Source organism: Erpetoichthys calabaricus, chromosome 11, assembly GCF_900747795.2.
Source record: "Erpetoichthys calabaricus chromosome 11, fErpCal1.3, whole genome shotgun sequence".
Classification (NCBI taxonomy): Eukaryota; Metazoa; Chordata; class Cladistia; order Polypteriformes; family Polypteridae; genus Erpetoichthys; species Erpetoichthys calabaricus.
The window spans coordinates 32,925,511-32,941,806 of record NC_041404.2 but is presented as its reverse complement, the minus strand read 5'-3'; the positions used below and the strand labels follow the sequence as shown (position 1 = coordinate 32,941,806).

The window sequence follows — 16,296 nt, the reverse complement described above, 5'->3', positions numbered from 1 at the left end:
ATTAGAACCACTAAAAGCCTACAAACCTCCGGTTGCAGAAACATACCCGCATAGGCACATCTCTTGAGTGATTCTACTTCACTTTGTGGTAACAATAATTTGTTTCTGCCTTTCAGCGCAATGCAGTCAAATTTCCGACTCCTAATGCAGCTTCATTAACTATGAATATGCTGTAAATTCTGTTGTTCTTTTTACAATAAACTGACACCATGGTATGATGAGAGCATGAATAACTTTAATGCTATAAAGTAGGAGTTCACTGTTGGTATTAGAATTAGCAATTTATAATAAAGAATAAATAAACATATAAATACAGAAATTAATACAGTCAAAATGCAGCTTTTTACATGGCTCATTATATTTAAGACTTTCAGCATCATGGTATTTTTTTAATTGATAATTTAGTATTTCTGATTAAAATATTGATATGTTCATTTGTTTCATTATATCTCACTTTATTGTTGTTGTTATTTTTTTAACCGGGCTGTTAAAAGTGGTGCACTTTGAAACTTATATGGATTTCCATGATGTATTCATCGAAATATATTATTAGGGACTGTATTTTGCTTTTATCCAATTTGAAAGTGTCTGTTGACTTTTGAATATAATGGAACATTAAATATGTCACACTTTTGAACTATTCATGTAATTTACCTGCAGTAGTAGCATATTCATGGTGTTGTTACAAAAGACTACACAAGATAGTGCTTGCAGGTATTCAACAATTTAAGTGATTCGTTGTTTCTTTTTTTCCAATGGCTGAATATTTTTAGGTAGATTAGCAAAGCCTTTTCTCTAGGAAGTAGCTTCTTTAAAACAAAGAATGGTTGTGCATAAGTGTGCCTTTAATACTTAAATTTTGATGTGTGTCACAGTCATGTAGTGCATGTCATGTTGTGACATGACATTGCTGCCTTAGAACTCGTTCTTGGTTTAATTCCAAGCTCAGATACGTATATTGCTGATCCAGTCAATGTCTGTGCTTAATTTGCATGTGATCTCTGTTCCATTGTGGGAGTTCTCTCTAGTTTTCTCCATGTTAAGCTAATTAGTAGTGCAAATTCACCTGGGAACATGTGTATGTGTGTATCAAATTATCAGCCTTTTTGAACCTATCATTAAAAAAGTGGATATAAGAAATGAAGTCACAGGAATACCAGCTTTGTTAACGTAATGGTGACGGCTTAGTGGGGTCAAATTCTAGCCCAGTAAATGTTTTTTGGGTGTGTATGGCTTCCCCATTCTTGGTCTGTTGTGTTTTTTTTTTGTTTTTTTTTCCTTTTGGTGGGGGGCACATCAGTTTTCAACCAATAACCCAAAGCAGTGAGAATGTGTGTAAGGTTAATTAGAGAATCTCAATTGGCCTGGTATGATTTAACCTGTTATGAGTGCATGCAAGTGTGTGAGTAAGTGGGAATGGTGTCCCATTCGGGCTAGTTCTAGCTTTATACCCGGTGGTGCTGAGATAAGATGCTGAAATAACAGAACACTTAATTTTAATTAAGCTAGTTAGCATAGTATGTTTTTACTTTTAACAAAACAGTTGTTGCAGAGACATACACCAAAATGGTATACTGTAGATATGCCTTACTGACTTAGCAAGAGGTATCCAGTAACCTGATTTGTCCCTTGTAATTTCCATTTTCACTACAAAATATGCCTGCTTATAGGATTTTGAACTTTTTCACCCAGTTGTTCATATTTCTAAGTGTTCCACATTGTGTTGAGCTATGATTGCCTACTGAAACTGTAGGTATTTGCGTATATTCATCATTATTAGGAAGGGCATTCAGGGGTAAAATGTTTCTGCTCCAATACCAGCAAGATTTGGAAGGCAACCAGCCTCTTTTTGTGAACCTGGAAAATGGCCATTAAACCAGGACAGAGAGATTCCAAGAGTAATATACGTCATAAAATGTAAAAATGTTTCTTAGTCTTCATATGAGGTTCAGCCCTATGTAAATTTTAATTTTAAAAGTTCTACATTTACAGTGATCAAAATGACAGGTTTAAAGAATCCGGCATATAGCATTTTTCCATTGCATTCAGTTCCTTATTATGTATTTACTTTCACTTCTTCAAGCCTCTATCAGTGCTTTGAAGCTTTAAATATATATATAATGTTATATCTTAATATTTATCTTATTTTGCTTTATTGAAAACAATTAATGCAAACTATACAGATACACCCATTACTGAAATGCATTTTGTGATCTGAATTCTAAAATAAATCCAGATAGCTTGAAAAAGAAAATGTTTAAAATCGCTTAATACATCAACAGGATCTAATTAATCAGTAAAAATGTAAATAAATACAAGGTAAGAATTTAGTTCTTTTTCTCTGTTTTGTGCACCAGCTTTTTTCTGGTCAGAATAATCAAGGGCCAGAGTATCGGTCAGTAGCAGTAGGTTCAAGGCAAGAATCCACTCTATCTGGAGTACCAGTTTACCACAAGGCACTCAAAAATATTATAAGGCATAAATCTTATGAGCAATTTTATGCATTAAAATACTTTCATATTATAGTTAAGCTTTTTTTGCTTGCCAAAAAAAACACTATACATTACTTCCCTTTGTGACACAACGGTGTTTTGAAATTCAAATGCAGGCACAATTTGTAAAATGTAAAACACAAAAGTTGTTTCCTTAATTGGAATCCAGATTTCTTCTGAATGATGGTGGAAGTGGCTAGGAGATATACTGTATGTTGACACTCCATAAATGTTTGGCTGTGTTTTTCCTTTAACATTAGGTGTATTCTTGCAAGAAATAGTCCTGCTTACAGTAATTATCACAAACACAGCATACTTAGTAAATACAAATATTGTATCTGTGTATTTGTGACATACCAAACTTTAAATGCCTTGTATCTTGAGTCATGTATACAGTATTGTGTTTTTTTCTGCATGTTTTAGAATATTGGGCTCCTTGTTGCATGTAGATATAGCTGTACTCCAAAAAGATGTTTTTTTTTTTTTGTTTTTTTTTTTTTAAATAGCAGGTTTTCCATGTTGACTGGTGTTGCCCTGTTTTCCTGTTTTCCTGCAGTCTGTTAGTTTTGAAGTTTGTTCTAACCTACTGTGATCTTGTGATTCAGGAAACCACAAGGCTTCCGTATTAAATGTAGCAAAGAGAAGCTAAACAGCAGCCAGCGAACAGACTAAAACTTGCTTTCTTTATACAATATTTAATTCATGATTAATAATATTGTTTGAATTGAAAAACAAAAGTGAAAACCCTTTCATTGGTAAGAAGAAATTTGCCTAATAATTTATAGCCTCATGTTTTATGTTGCATTACTCTACTCTACTAAATGAACTATTGAAATTAATTTCAACTATCTTCTTACCTGAAGTACCACCTGCTTTTGAGGATACACGGTACCACAATATTGCAGTCTTTTCAAAAAAACATAGCAACTAACATGCAGAGCTTGTTCAGCTGTACTGATTTACTTTTTTGAGTAAAAGTGCCTGCCGTGTTTGCAGTTTTTTTTGTCATACATTATATTGTAATGAAAGCAACATTAAATACAGTTACAATTTTAGGAAATCCACCTACTTTTGTGTTTCTGTTTCTACCATACACATTGTTCAAAAACATTTATGTAAGCACTACTGAACTCCACTCATCTACTGTTGCTGACATCTTTCTCAGGCCTATTATATTGAAAAGGCTAGCAGTAGGTTGTTTATTGAATTATTTAAGAATGATATTCAGAGATTAAAATCTAATTAACAATGAAAAGCGGAAGGCATTATGGCCCACCAGGACAAATTTTTACCATCCCTGGTTCAGAGCATGCCATTTTAGAACAATGAGAACTATTCTACAAATATACTGGTTCCTGTCTTTTTAAAACTGCAACAACTTTCATAGTTCAATAGTCAGTGCTCCTTTATTAAAACATTCCTTTTATTTAAAACATTTCACTATAATGCTGTAAGGAAGAATATATTCTGACTTGGTATGAGTACTTTAAAAGAGGAGGGAAATATCTTTTTTTATGTAATAAGGTGCACCACTGACCTAATTGTAGCTTTTAATGCAAGTACTGAATAGTCGTCCTGTGACCACTACAAGTGAATTTATTTTGAGTGCCTCTTTTAGATGCTATATTTTTAGTGTAAATTTGTAACAGTGAAATTAACTGTGTAAAATATACACAAGTTTGTATAAGCTGTCATCAACTTATTTTGTGCATTTTATTTATTTTTAAATGTATTTTATGTGTTGAACTACTTCCACAACGCTGATACTTTGAGATTTTTCCCATTACCTTTATGCATGTAACATGCATAAATAATAAGACCAGCTTTTACAAAGCATGAAAAACATAAGACATGAAAAGAGGGAGAGAATAAAGGGATGGGGACCTGACCGTGACCTGTATAGAGATACCTTCTTTTGTGGAGCTCTCTGCTGTTCTTTCTTCAGTTTGTATATGAATGATGACTTCCAGCCACCCAGTTCTAGAATTAGCCCACTGGGTGGAAGAGGTGGGTTCTTCAGGGCCAAGCCAGAACTGACATTAGTGGGCTTGCTCCTGTAGGCAGCAAGCAAAAGGAGTGAGTCTGTTAGTAATTGTATTTCTCTTGCCAGTGGTGCCTGTGTCCTAAGCTTCATAGTTCTGTGCTGATGAGTGTGACAAGAGATATGACATCCCATGCAAACTCTACACACAGTACGAAGGCTGAGATTTCAACCCAGATCTGTAGAATGATTAGTGAAATGAAGAGCACTAAAAACTATAATGTTGGCCAATCATTTTCCATTTATCAAGTGGAGTATGTTTGAACCGTATTGGTACATTTTTGGTTATATCAGAGTTACTGCTAAGGTATTCTTAAACAACAACAACAACATTTACAATGGAACCTCGGTTCACGAACGTCTCTGAACACGTACAAATCGGTTTACGACCAAAAAGTTTGCCAAACTTTTGCATCTGTTCACGACCACACACTCGGTATACGAACAAGCCAGTATCCCTTTCGGTTTGCACGTGTTCAGTCTCTCCCTGTGAATTTCCTGTGCAGCAAGCAAGAGAGAGAGAGCAAGAGAGCACGACACACACACACACAGGCGCGCGTGCGCTCGAGAGAGCGAGAGAGAGAGACACACACACACACGCCCGAGAGAGACTCTCTCTCTCTCTCTCTCTCTCTCGTGAGTGTGTGTGTTTGTCTCTCGCGTGCCTGTGTGTGTGTGTGTGTCTCTCTCTCTCGAGCGCCTCTCACGCCTGTGAGACACACACAGGCGTGAGAGGCGCGAGAGAGAGAGACACACACACACACACACAGGCAGCTCGAGAAAGAGACACACATAGGTGAGCGAGCGAAAGAGAGGGCTGGACGCATAAGGTAGAGAAGGCAGTTAAAGAATGCATTGGGCTTGTTTTTGTTTTCAGTTCTGTTTACAGCGATCGGTTCATAGCGTGCATTGTTGCAGTGTTACTTTTCTTGGTTGTTTATTAAATTATGGATTTTTCAAATGTTCATTTTTCGGGTTACAACCAGAGTTTTGGAACGAATTATGGTCGTGAACCAAGGTTCCACTGTATTTATATAGCACATTTTTATACAAATAATGTAGCTCAAAGTGCTTTACATGATGAAGAAAGAGAAAAAAGACAAAGTAAGAATTAAAATAAGAGAACACTAATTAACATAGAATAAAAGTAAGGTCCGATGGCCAGGGAGGACAGAAAAAACAAAAAAAAAACTCCAGATGAAAAAAAATAAAATCTGCAGGGGTTCCAGGCCATGAGACCACCAAGCTCCCTCTAGACACTCTACCTAACATAAATGACCTCAATCAGTCCTCATGGTATTCACGGTTTTCATGGAAGGACTTGCTGATGACGGTCACATGGACTTCTGGCCTTTAATCCATCAATGTGGGGACATCATGGTGCTTTGATTAGGTCGCCACCACAGAAAACTGGAAAAAGAAAAGAAGAGAAAGTAGGGGTTAGTACGGATTTTGGAGCCACCATGATAATTAATTATTATGCAGAGCATCAGGATTAAATTAAAATGAAGTTATGAGAAAGCCATGTTAAAGTAATGTGTTTTTAGCAGTTTTTTTAAAGTGCTCCACCGTATCAGCCTGGCGAATTTCTATTGGCAGGCTATTCCAGATTTTAGGTGCATAACAGCAGAAGGCCGCCTCACCACTTCTTTTAAGTTTAGCTCTTGGAATTCTAAGCAGACACTCATTTGAAGATCTAAGGTTACGATTTGGAATATAAGATGTCAGACATTCCGATATATAAGACTGCATGCATAATGACTATATATATGCATAATGACTGCCTTCTCTAGAATTTTACTTAAGAAAGGCAGGTTAGAGATGGGTCTAAAATTTTCAAAAGCAGAGGAGTCGAGATTATTTTTCTTGAGTAGGGGTTTAACTACAGCAGTTTTAAGACAGTCTGGGAAGACCCCCGTATCCAATGACGAGTTTACTATGTCAAGAATACTATCAATTAGCACGCCTGATACTTCTTTGAAAAAACTTGTTGGTATTGGGTCAAGGACGCAGGTAGAGGGTCTCAGTTGAGAAATGATTTTATATAAATCCAGGTAAATCTATCCTGGTGAAAGAATTTAATTTGTTTATAACGGAGTACTGGGGCTTAAGAGGATGCACAGTGTTGGGGAGATGTACTATATTATTTCTAATATCATTAATTTTTTGATTGAAAAATACAGCAATAGCCTCACAAGTTTCAGTGGAAGTATTTTGGAGGCATTCCATTGAGTGACCTGGGTTTAGCAGACGATCAATCACAGAGAATAAGACTCTGGGATTACTAGCATTGTTATTTATAATTCTAGGGAAATAGCAGTGCCTCTCAAGATGGACTGTGTTATTGTATTCTGTTATTTTAACCTTCAATATCTCATAGTGGATAGTTAGTTTAGTTTTTCTTCATTTATGCTCAGCTCTCCGGCATGCTCTCTTTAAATCAGACACTCTTTAGGTCTTCCATGGTATAACAATGCTAGAAGATTTTTTAACTGTCTTTTCAGGTGTGACTATGTCAGTAGCAGCTCTCACCTTAGTATTACATTTTTCCACCTTACTATTTACATTATCCTTGCTATTGCAGTTAGCACTACAAACGGACTGGTTGCTTAGAATGTTTGTAAATTTTGCGCCCCTGCAGCATGCGTTGTGTTGCATGAAGTATAAATCTGGCCTTACAGGGGGTGAAAGACTATACCATAATCTTAATAACTACGTGAAACTGATGTTCTGTTGAAATTAAGCAAACACATATGTGAATTTAACATGAACTTTGTAAGATTTACTCTTAAAATTAGAACTGAGAAGTTATGCAAAACCCTGTGGCGTGCTGTTGGTATCAGTAACTTCTTATGACATCAGTAGTAGGCTGTGTTCACTTCCTTTTTGAAATTTTAGATGTACTCACATATATAAATACATACATGCATGCTTTCTTAAACCCAACTCAGTGCTGTCCAGGGTCATGGATATATGGTGCTTTTTCCGGCAGCATTGAGCATGTGTTCTTTTGACACATTTGTTTATTTCTTTTTCATTGTTTTTTTTGTAGTACTGCAGTGTTAATACAATTCGTTAAATAAAGCATATTTTACTAGTAATAATGTTCTTTTTTGAATTAAATATACAAGGATTGATATTTTAGTAATGCAATAAAGGAACAAGTTAGAGAAAAAAAGATGTAAAACAAAAGTTTAGCGAACAAAGTTGACACTTACTGTGTGTCTTGGAGTAAATGCCTGTAAGCCATCTTATTTCCAAGACACTGGACAAACGTATGGAGGAATTTCACACTCAGACCCATTCTGTAGCATCACAACTGCAAACCCACTAATCTGAGCCACCGGTACCTAGAAGTAAACAACACCCTGTGGACTGATAGATGAGTAAAGGAAATTACCAAATTTCTCCCCCTGGAGATATATAAAATAAGTACCTATCTACCTACCTACACACAAGATAGCAAAAACATTTACTGCAGGATTGTATTTACTTAAGTTAAATTGACATAATTCAATTTAATCCTATTTTTAATGTCTTGATTTCTTTATTAAGCTATCATATAATTGCATTGCATCTTCGTTACTCCAAATATAAGTTCTTGAGAATGGGAACCATATTTTCAGTTTAGGCAACCAAAGGTTGGTTTCTGGTTGCAAAGCTTGGTGACCACTTGTAAAAGTTAATGTTGAGCCTTGGCAGACCACACATTGATTTTTCCACACAGTCTATCAGTAATATATTGCATGGCAATAAAATGGTAAACTTCATGATTCGGTATGAACCTAAGATTTATGGTCTGTACTGTATTGACAAATATGCGGACAACAATACAAATCTCCATACCGGATCAGTCGAGCCTCGGGTTAACCTCAACTGCCACCAGTACTGTTAGCCAACAGGGTGCTGGCGGAAATTGGGCTACTGTTGGCTGAAGAAGAAGAGGGGGCAGACGTTTCTGGAGGCAGGAGGAGGAAAGTAAAGAGAGTGGAACTGAGGGTAGGAACTTTGAATGTTGGCAGTATGACTGGTAAGGGGAGAGAATTAGTCGATATGATGGAGAGAAGGAAGGTTGATATATATTGTGCATGCAAGAGATTAAATGGAAGGGGAGTAAGGCCAGGTAGATTGGAGGTGGATTCAAATTGTTCTATCATGGTGTGGATGGGAGGAGAAATTGGGTAGGCGTTATTCTGAAGGAACAGTATATCAAGAGTGTTTTGGAGGTGAAAAGAGTGTCAGGCAGAGTAAAGATTGTGAAGCTGGAAATTGGAGGTGTGATGATGAATGTTGTTACTGCATATGCACCGCAAGTTGGGTGTGCGATGGGTGAGAGAGAGGATTTTTGGAGTGAGTTGGATGAAGTGATGAACAGTGTACCCGAGGAACAGAAAGTGATGATTGGAGCGTATTTCAGTGGGCATGTTGGTGAAGGGAACAGTGGAGACGAGAAGGTGATGGATAGGTATGGTGTCAAGGAGAGGAATGAAGGTCAGAGGATAGTGGATTTTGCCAAAAGGATGGACATGGCTGTGGTGAATACGTATTTTAAGAAGAGGGAGAAACATAGGGTTACGTACAGGAGTGGAGGAAGATGCACACAGGTAGATTACATCCTATGCAGGAGAGTCAATCTGAAGGAGATTGAAGACTGCAAAGTGGTGTCAGGGGAAAGTGTAGTTAAGCAGCATAGGATGGTGGTCTGTACAATGACGTTGGAGATCAAGAAGAGGAAGAGAGTTAGGGCAGAGCCAAGGATCAAGTGGTGGAAGTTGAAAAAGGAAGACTGCAAGTTTGAGTTTAAGGAGGAGGTGAGACAGGCACTGGGTGGCAATGAAGAGTTACCAGACAGTTGGGAAACTACAGTAGATGTAGTAAGGGTGACAGCAAGAAGAGTGCTTGACATGACATCTGGAAGGAGGAAAAGGAAACCTGGTGGTGGAGTGAGGAAATACAGGAGAGTATACAGAAGAAGAGGATGGCAAAAAAGAAGTGGGATAGTCAAAGAGATGCAGAAAGTAGACAAGAGTACAATGAAATAAGGCGCAAGGTGAAGAGAGAGGTGACGAAGGCTAAAGAAAAAGTGTATGCTGAGTTGTATGAGAGGTTGGACACTAAGGAGGGAGAAAAGGACCTGTACTGATTGGCTAGACAGAGGGACCGAGCTGGGAAAGATGTGCAGCAGGTTAGGGTAATAAAGGATAAAGATGGAAACGTACTCACAAGCGAGAAGAGTGTGTTGAGCAGATGGAAAGAGTACTTTGAGAGGCTGATGAATTAATAGAACGAGAGAGAGAAGAGGTTGGATGATGTGGAGATAGTGAATCAGGAAGTGCAACAGATTAGCAAGGAGGAAGTAAGGACAGCTATGAAGAGGATGAAAAACTGAAAGGCCATTGTTCCAGATGACATACCTATGGAAGCATGGAGGTGTTTAGGAGAGATGGCAGTGGAGTTTTTAACCAGATTGTTTAATGGAATCTTGGAAAGTGAGAGGAAGCCTGAGGAGTGAAGTGTACTGGTGCCGATATTTAAGAATAAGGGGGATGTGCAGGACTCCAGTAACTACAGGGGAATAAAATTGATGAGCCACAGCATGAAGTTATGGGAAAGAGTAGTGGAAGCTAGGTTAAGAAGTGAGGTGATGATTAGTGAGCAGCAGTAGAGAAGCTCAGTCATCCGGGAGGGGCTCAGAGTAGAGCCGCTGCTCCTCCGCATCGAGAGGAGTCAGATGAGGTGGCTCGGGCATCTGATCAGAATGCCTCCTGGAATCTTCCCTGGTGAGGTGTTCCGGGCACGTCCAACCGGGAGGAGGCCCCGGGGAAGACCCAGGACACACTGGAGGGACTATGTCTCCCGGCTGGCCTGGGAACGCCTTGGGATTCCCCCGGAAGAGCTAGAAGAAGTGGCCGGGGAGAGGGAAGTCTGGGCATCTCTGCTCAAGCTGCTGCCCCCATGAACCGACCTCGGATAAGCAGAAGAGGATGGATGGATGGATAGTATGGTTTCATGCCAAGAGGATGTTGATGGAGAAGTTTAGAGAAGGCCAGAAGGAGTTGCATTGCGTCTTTGTGGACCTGGAGAAAGCATATGACAGGGTGCCTCGAGAGGAGCTGTGGTATTGTATGAGGAAGTCAGGAGTGGCAGAGAAGTGCATAAGAGTTGTACAGGATATGTATGAGGGAAGTGTGACAGTGGTGAGGTCTGCGGTAGGAGTGACAGATGCATTCAAGTTGGAGGTGGGATTACATCAGGGTTTGGCCCTGAGCCCTTTCTTATTTGTAATGGTGATGGACAGGTTGACAGATGAGATTAGACAGGAGTCCCCGCGGACTATGATGTTTGTTGATGACATTGTGATCTGTAGAGAAAAGCCAAGCAAAATGACACCTTTTATTGGCTAACTAAAAAGATTACAATATGCAAGCTTTCGAGGCAACTCAGGCCCCTTCTTCAGGCATCTTGCTTGAAGAAGGGGCCTGAGTTGCCTCGAAAGCTTGCATATTGTAATCTTTTTAGTTAGCCAATAAAAGGTGTCATTTTGCTTGGCTTTTCTCTACATTCATAATGGCTAACACGGTACAACACCCTAGTACTACATTGTGATCTGTAGCGATAGTAGGGAGCAGGTTGAGGAGACCCTGGAGAGGTGGAGATATGCTCTAGAGAGGAGAGGAATGAAGGTCAGTAGGAACAAGACAGAATACATGTGTGTAAATGAGAGGGAGGTCAGTGGAATGGTGTGGATGCAGGGAGTAGAGTTGGCGAAGGTGGATGAGTTTATATACTTGGGATCAACAGTACAGAGTAATGGGGATTGTGGAAGAGAGGTGAAAAAGAGTGCAGGCAGGGTGGAGAAGAGTGTCAGGAGTAATTTGTCACAGACGGGTATCGGCAAGAGTGAAAGGGAAGGTCTACAGGACAGTAGTGAGACCAGCTATGTTATCTGGGTTGGAGACGGTGGCACTGACCAGAGAGCAGGAGACAGAGCTGGAGGTGGCAGAGTTAAAGATGCTAAGATTTGCATTGGGTGTGACGAGGATGGACAGGATTAGAAATGAGTACATTAGAGGGTCAGCTCAAGTTGGACGGTTGGGAGACAAAGTCAGAGAGGCGAGATTGTGTTGGTTTGGACATGTGCAGAGGAGAGATGCTGAGTATATTGGGAGAAGGATGCTAAGGATAGATCTGCCAGGCAAGAGAAAAAGAACAAGGCCTAAGAGAAAGTTTATGGATGTGGTGAGAGAGGACATGCAGGTGATGGGTGTGACAGAGCAAAATGCAGAGGACAGAAAGATATGGAAGAAGATGATCCTCTGTGGCAACCCTTAATGGGAGCAGCCGAAAGAAGAAGACTGTATTTTCTGACTTACTGTGTTTTTTGTAAGAAGCCAGTCTGTTTAATAGAGCATATGATGCCAACCAGCAAGAATGAAAGGTAAGGCCAATAATCCATATCACAGTATCTTAAAAATTTTAATAGATTTGGTAGGTATTGGTATAATGTATTTTATAAAATGACAGATGTACACATAATTCATATAGTCTCACATCTTTTCCATTAAAATTCTTGTTAATGTTCTGTTATACAAATGGATTCAGTAGGAGGTACTCGCTCCAGCAGCTTGAACTGGTGAAAGTGCATCTTCTTTCTTACTTGTAATGGTGCTGTGCAAACACAGGACAAAACACAGGTGTGTACTGTCCTCCATCTCTGTTTTAAATTGCTGGCCTAAAATATGCCTACAATATCAAACCTGCTTAATCTAATTCGGGGTCAGAAGGGGGTGAAGGCCGCATCAGCTCACCAATCAGGATGAACTATAAATCTTTCCGGATTTAAAGGGAAAGGCTCACTTATTATGCACAGTTCACATACATTTCCATACACAGAAATGTTAACATTTTAAAACAGTAATACTACAACAGAAAATCAAATTTTCCAGTTCCTTTTGCATGTACAGATTTACATGTTTTATAAGAGGATGTGTTTTATGTTGTTTTACAAAAGATCTACCCATTTTCTTGACCCACTGCTGGCAACCAATATGTTGCAAAACAAAACACAGTAGTTAATGTAAAATGAAAATTTTGCTATGGGTCTAAACATTGAAATAGTATATTCTGAATATTGTTTTTGTAAAACGGTGGCAATCAGTCTATTTGTTTATGTTTTTTTGTTCAACAATAATAAAATAAATTAAAGCTGAATCATCATTTAGTTATGAGGTTAATTATTTGATGTTGGTATTGGTGAAAGCAACTTTAAAAATTGGAAATCCCTGTAAATATTACCAGACCTCTGACCCAGAAGCGACAACATTGTTGGAAATGCTTCCTTTCCTCTTAATCTATACTTGGATGATTAAAGAGTTTATGGGGAAAACTTCAGCAGTGCCAAACAAAAGCTGTACTATTCTTCTTGCACATGTGAAGTCAGTATGAAGTAAAATTGATAAGATTAATATCAAATGGTAGTTCACTATAAGAATAATAAGAAACGAGCATTCTGTAGTTTATTTAAACACTGGAAAGAGATTCAATAAAATTAACTTCATTTTCAATTTTTCCATGGACCTATTTATATTAACTGAGATCATAGGATGACAATTAGACAGGGGTACCTTTTATGTGTTCAAGGCAAAATGTGCCCATTGATTATAGGATTACTATGCTTTTCACTACACCAGCTACAGTATGTTTGTATCTTGATTTTGACCAGATTTTTGCTATAGCTGTTGATTTCCTATTTTAAAAAGCAGTTACTTCTTTGCAGTCTGTGTTTCATTGTGTTCAGAATAGTTGATTGTCAAAATTCATCAAAGCATTTTTTTTTTTTTTGCGGTGAATATGCTGTGTTCATTGATGACCTTGTTCAACGAATATTTTCCTAGAAATTTGCCCCGTGGACAACTTAGGTGAACATTTTTTCCCCTAGTGCCTCATGATGTTGCAAGGCCAGAACCTTTACACATGTTTACAGTATGATCATTGCTAATCTGCTTCAAGCATTCGTGATGTCAACACCCATTCTGTATTCCATCTGGATTTTCATCCAACATTTTTTTTTTTTTAAAAAACTTACAGTATTTTAATTTGAGGGATACATTAGCTGGCCATAATGAGGATTTTGTGAGTGCTGCCACCAGATATAGAACATTGATTCTATGCAGCACAGCACCACATGGCTAATTTGCATGCATAATTAGTCACATGGCCATCTTAAAGTAGCCCTTATCTACCCCTATCTGAGAATGAGACCCTGTTAAATAATAGTAATAACAAAATATTTATTACTATTTACAGTTGTTTCATTGTTCTTGATGGAAGAAAAACGTCATAAGCATCTGCACAGATATATGAGAAACAAAGAAGATTTTCCTGCAGCTGTGTCTTCAAAGAATGGAACGAGCTTAGTCCCACAGTGCCATTTCGTGACATGGCCAATATGTGCCTCAAGATTTGAACTCTGTCAATGCAGTGATCTATATTTTTTTACTTATTTCTAGATTGTGGCTGGCTGTTGTATTTTGTTTGTGGTTTGTTCATTCTGTCTGCGTCTTTTGTTGTTTGTGGTTCAGTGGTAAGCATTGCTACCTCACACATCGCATCACATTTTTTGCCAGAGTAGTTAGTCCAGCATAGTAGGCAGACTCTTTCATGGGCCTTTAGTGACACTTAGAAGACCATTGCACTAATCTGCTCTAAACTAGTTGAGTTCATTTTTCCTCATTGAATTCAGTGCATTTTTGCAGAGTTTGGCAAAGTTCACATTTATTTGATTTCGCCAAACTTGCAGTGAAGCAAACACTTTAGGGTTTGCTAATCACTGGTTCAGAAACACTTCTTATGACTCCCAGATAATGCTTGGCGACTAAATACCAGTGGTTTAGTCCATACCCAGTGTATGTTCAGTTTGTGTACTGACATCTGATATGTAATAGTAAAGAAGTCAATACCTCTGTCCTACAACATCTTACATGCTCTTGTACAAAGAATATTATTGAGAACTATAAAAAACAGGTAATGTTATTTGTTAGTGATATCAATTTATTTTGATATGTTGATAGATAGATAGATACTTTATTAATCCCAAGGGGAAATTCACATACTCCAGCAGCAGCATATTGATAAAAACAATATTAAATTAAAGAGTGATAAAAATGCAGGTATAACAGACAATAATATTGTATAATGTTAATGTTTACCCCACCCCCGCCCGAGTGGAATTGAAGAGTCGCGTAGTTTGGGGGAGGAACGATCACCTCAGTGTGTCAGTGGAGCAGGACAGTGACAGCAGTCTGTCGCTGAAGCTGCTCCTCTGTCTGGAGATGATACTGTTCAGTGGATGCAGTGGATTCTCCATGATTGACACGAGCGATGGCAAAATTCTGAGCCAGAATTTTCTGAGTCGTTTACAAAAGTAGAGCAGGTCGCACAAGTGTTTCTGTTCTTTGAACCAATTCAGTTTGCATACAGAGCAAACTGCTTCATTAAAGACGGAGGTTGTTCCGTGTATCCTAAATATTCACCTTGTAAATCCACACTCATTTTGACTGATCTATTAGACCAAATTGGACTTGTCTTTTCCTAACAAGCAGGCCCACTGAAATTTGCAGTCCATACAATATGTTTAGATCAGTGTTTGTCTAGTCTTTGTTGCCAACTGGACTTGGATTCATGTATTTATTTATATTGTTGGCAGCGTTAAGAACTTAACTGAGAGTCTATAGGTTTTAATCAGATTCAGGCTTCATGATACAACATTCCCAGAATATAACAGTTTCATAAAAGAAATATACTGTGTGTTTAGAGTTACTTATTATTAAACATTCATAAATTAAAACACTGCAAAATAAAATCAAATTGGTGTTCAAATAGTCGTTTTCATACACTTTTTCTTTTTTTTATAAAGGTTAATATAAAATATCAGCATTTCAGTAACTTAAGAAATGTTGCATGTTGATTAGCATGTGCTAGTAAGAATTTCACTGTACTTTGTATAAGTAACAATAATGGCCCTATAAAACTATACAGTAATATAAAGTTACTGCAGTGTTGAACCACTAAATTTAAAATGATCTTTTGTTTTCTGAGTTGACATCGAACATTGCTCCAACAATGGCTACCCTTTTACTTCCTGCATGAATGCCTTACTGACCTATGTAGCTATGGGTCTTGAATGGATTTGTAAAGAACTTATAGTGTTATATCGCCTTTAAGAAAAATGAGAGTGTTAGCATTCTGTATGAAGCTCACCACTGTGATAATATGCCCTGCACTCACTGGGTTCAGACATAGCTGGACAGATGTATTATTTGACCAGAAAAGCAAGCATTTTGAACTGGGGAGATTTCTCTCTCAACCTTTTCAGAGGACTGTTGTGTATAATTCCTCCATGCTGTAGTCTACTCCTATTGTTGAATCTGTCTCAGTGAAAGGCGTATCAATGTCTTGTCTTCTCATTCACACATTCATGGCTTGTGGGAGCTGCAGTAACTGCAGCTTGCTGCTCCCAGTAATGTTTGAGTACATCATGAGAACTGTTCCAATATAGATTAGTGTTTTGCTGGTCTCAACAGAGTTTGATTTGAAAACAAACAGGTTTGCTAAGACAGAAGAAAGATGAGATTTTTTTTTTGTTCTTTATTTCGCCTTATACAATTTCTTGTACAGTGGAACCTCGAGATACGAGTTTAATTCGTTCCAGCACTGAGCTCGTATAGCGAATTTCTCGTATCTAGAACAAACTTCCCCATTGAA

The 16,296-nt window shown here is 38.1% G+C and overlaps 2 protein-coding genes across 2 annotated transcripts in view; both read left to right on the top strand.

Moving 5' to 3' along the window:
* The window catches only part of arl10 (ADP-ribosylation factor-like 10), a 339,868-nt gene extending 329,690 nt beyond the window's left edge, over positions 1-10,178 (top strand). Inside the window, exon 5 of the transcript XR_007936257.1 lies at positions 9,781-10,178. The gene's annotated coding sequence lies outside the window, so the exon portion shown is untranslated. The remainder of the gene's footprint in view (positions 1-9,780) is intronic.
* The window catches only part of grk6 (G protein-coupled receptor kinase 6), a 108,471-nt gene that overhangs the window by 39,663 nt on the left and 52,512 nt on the right, over positions 1-16,296 (top strand). The window lies entirely within an intron of this gene.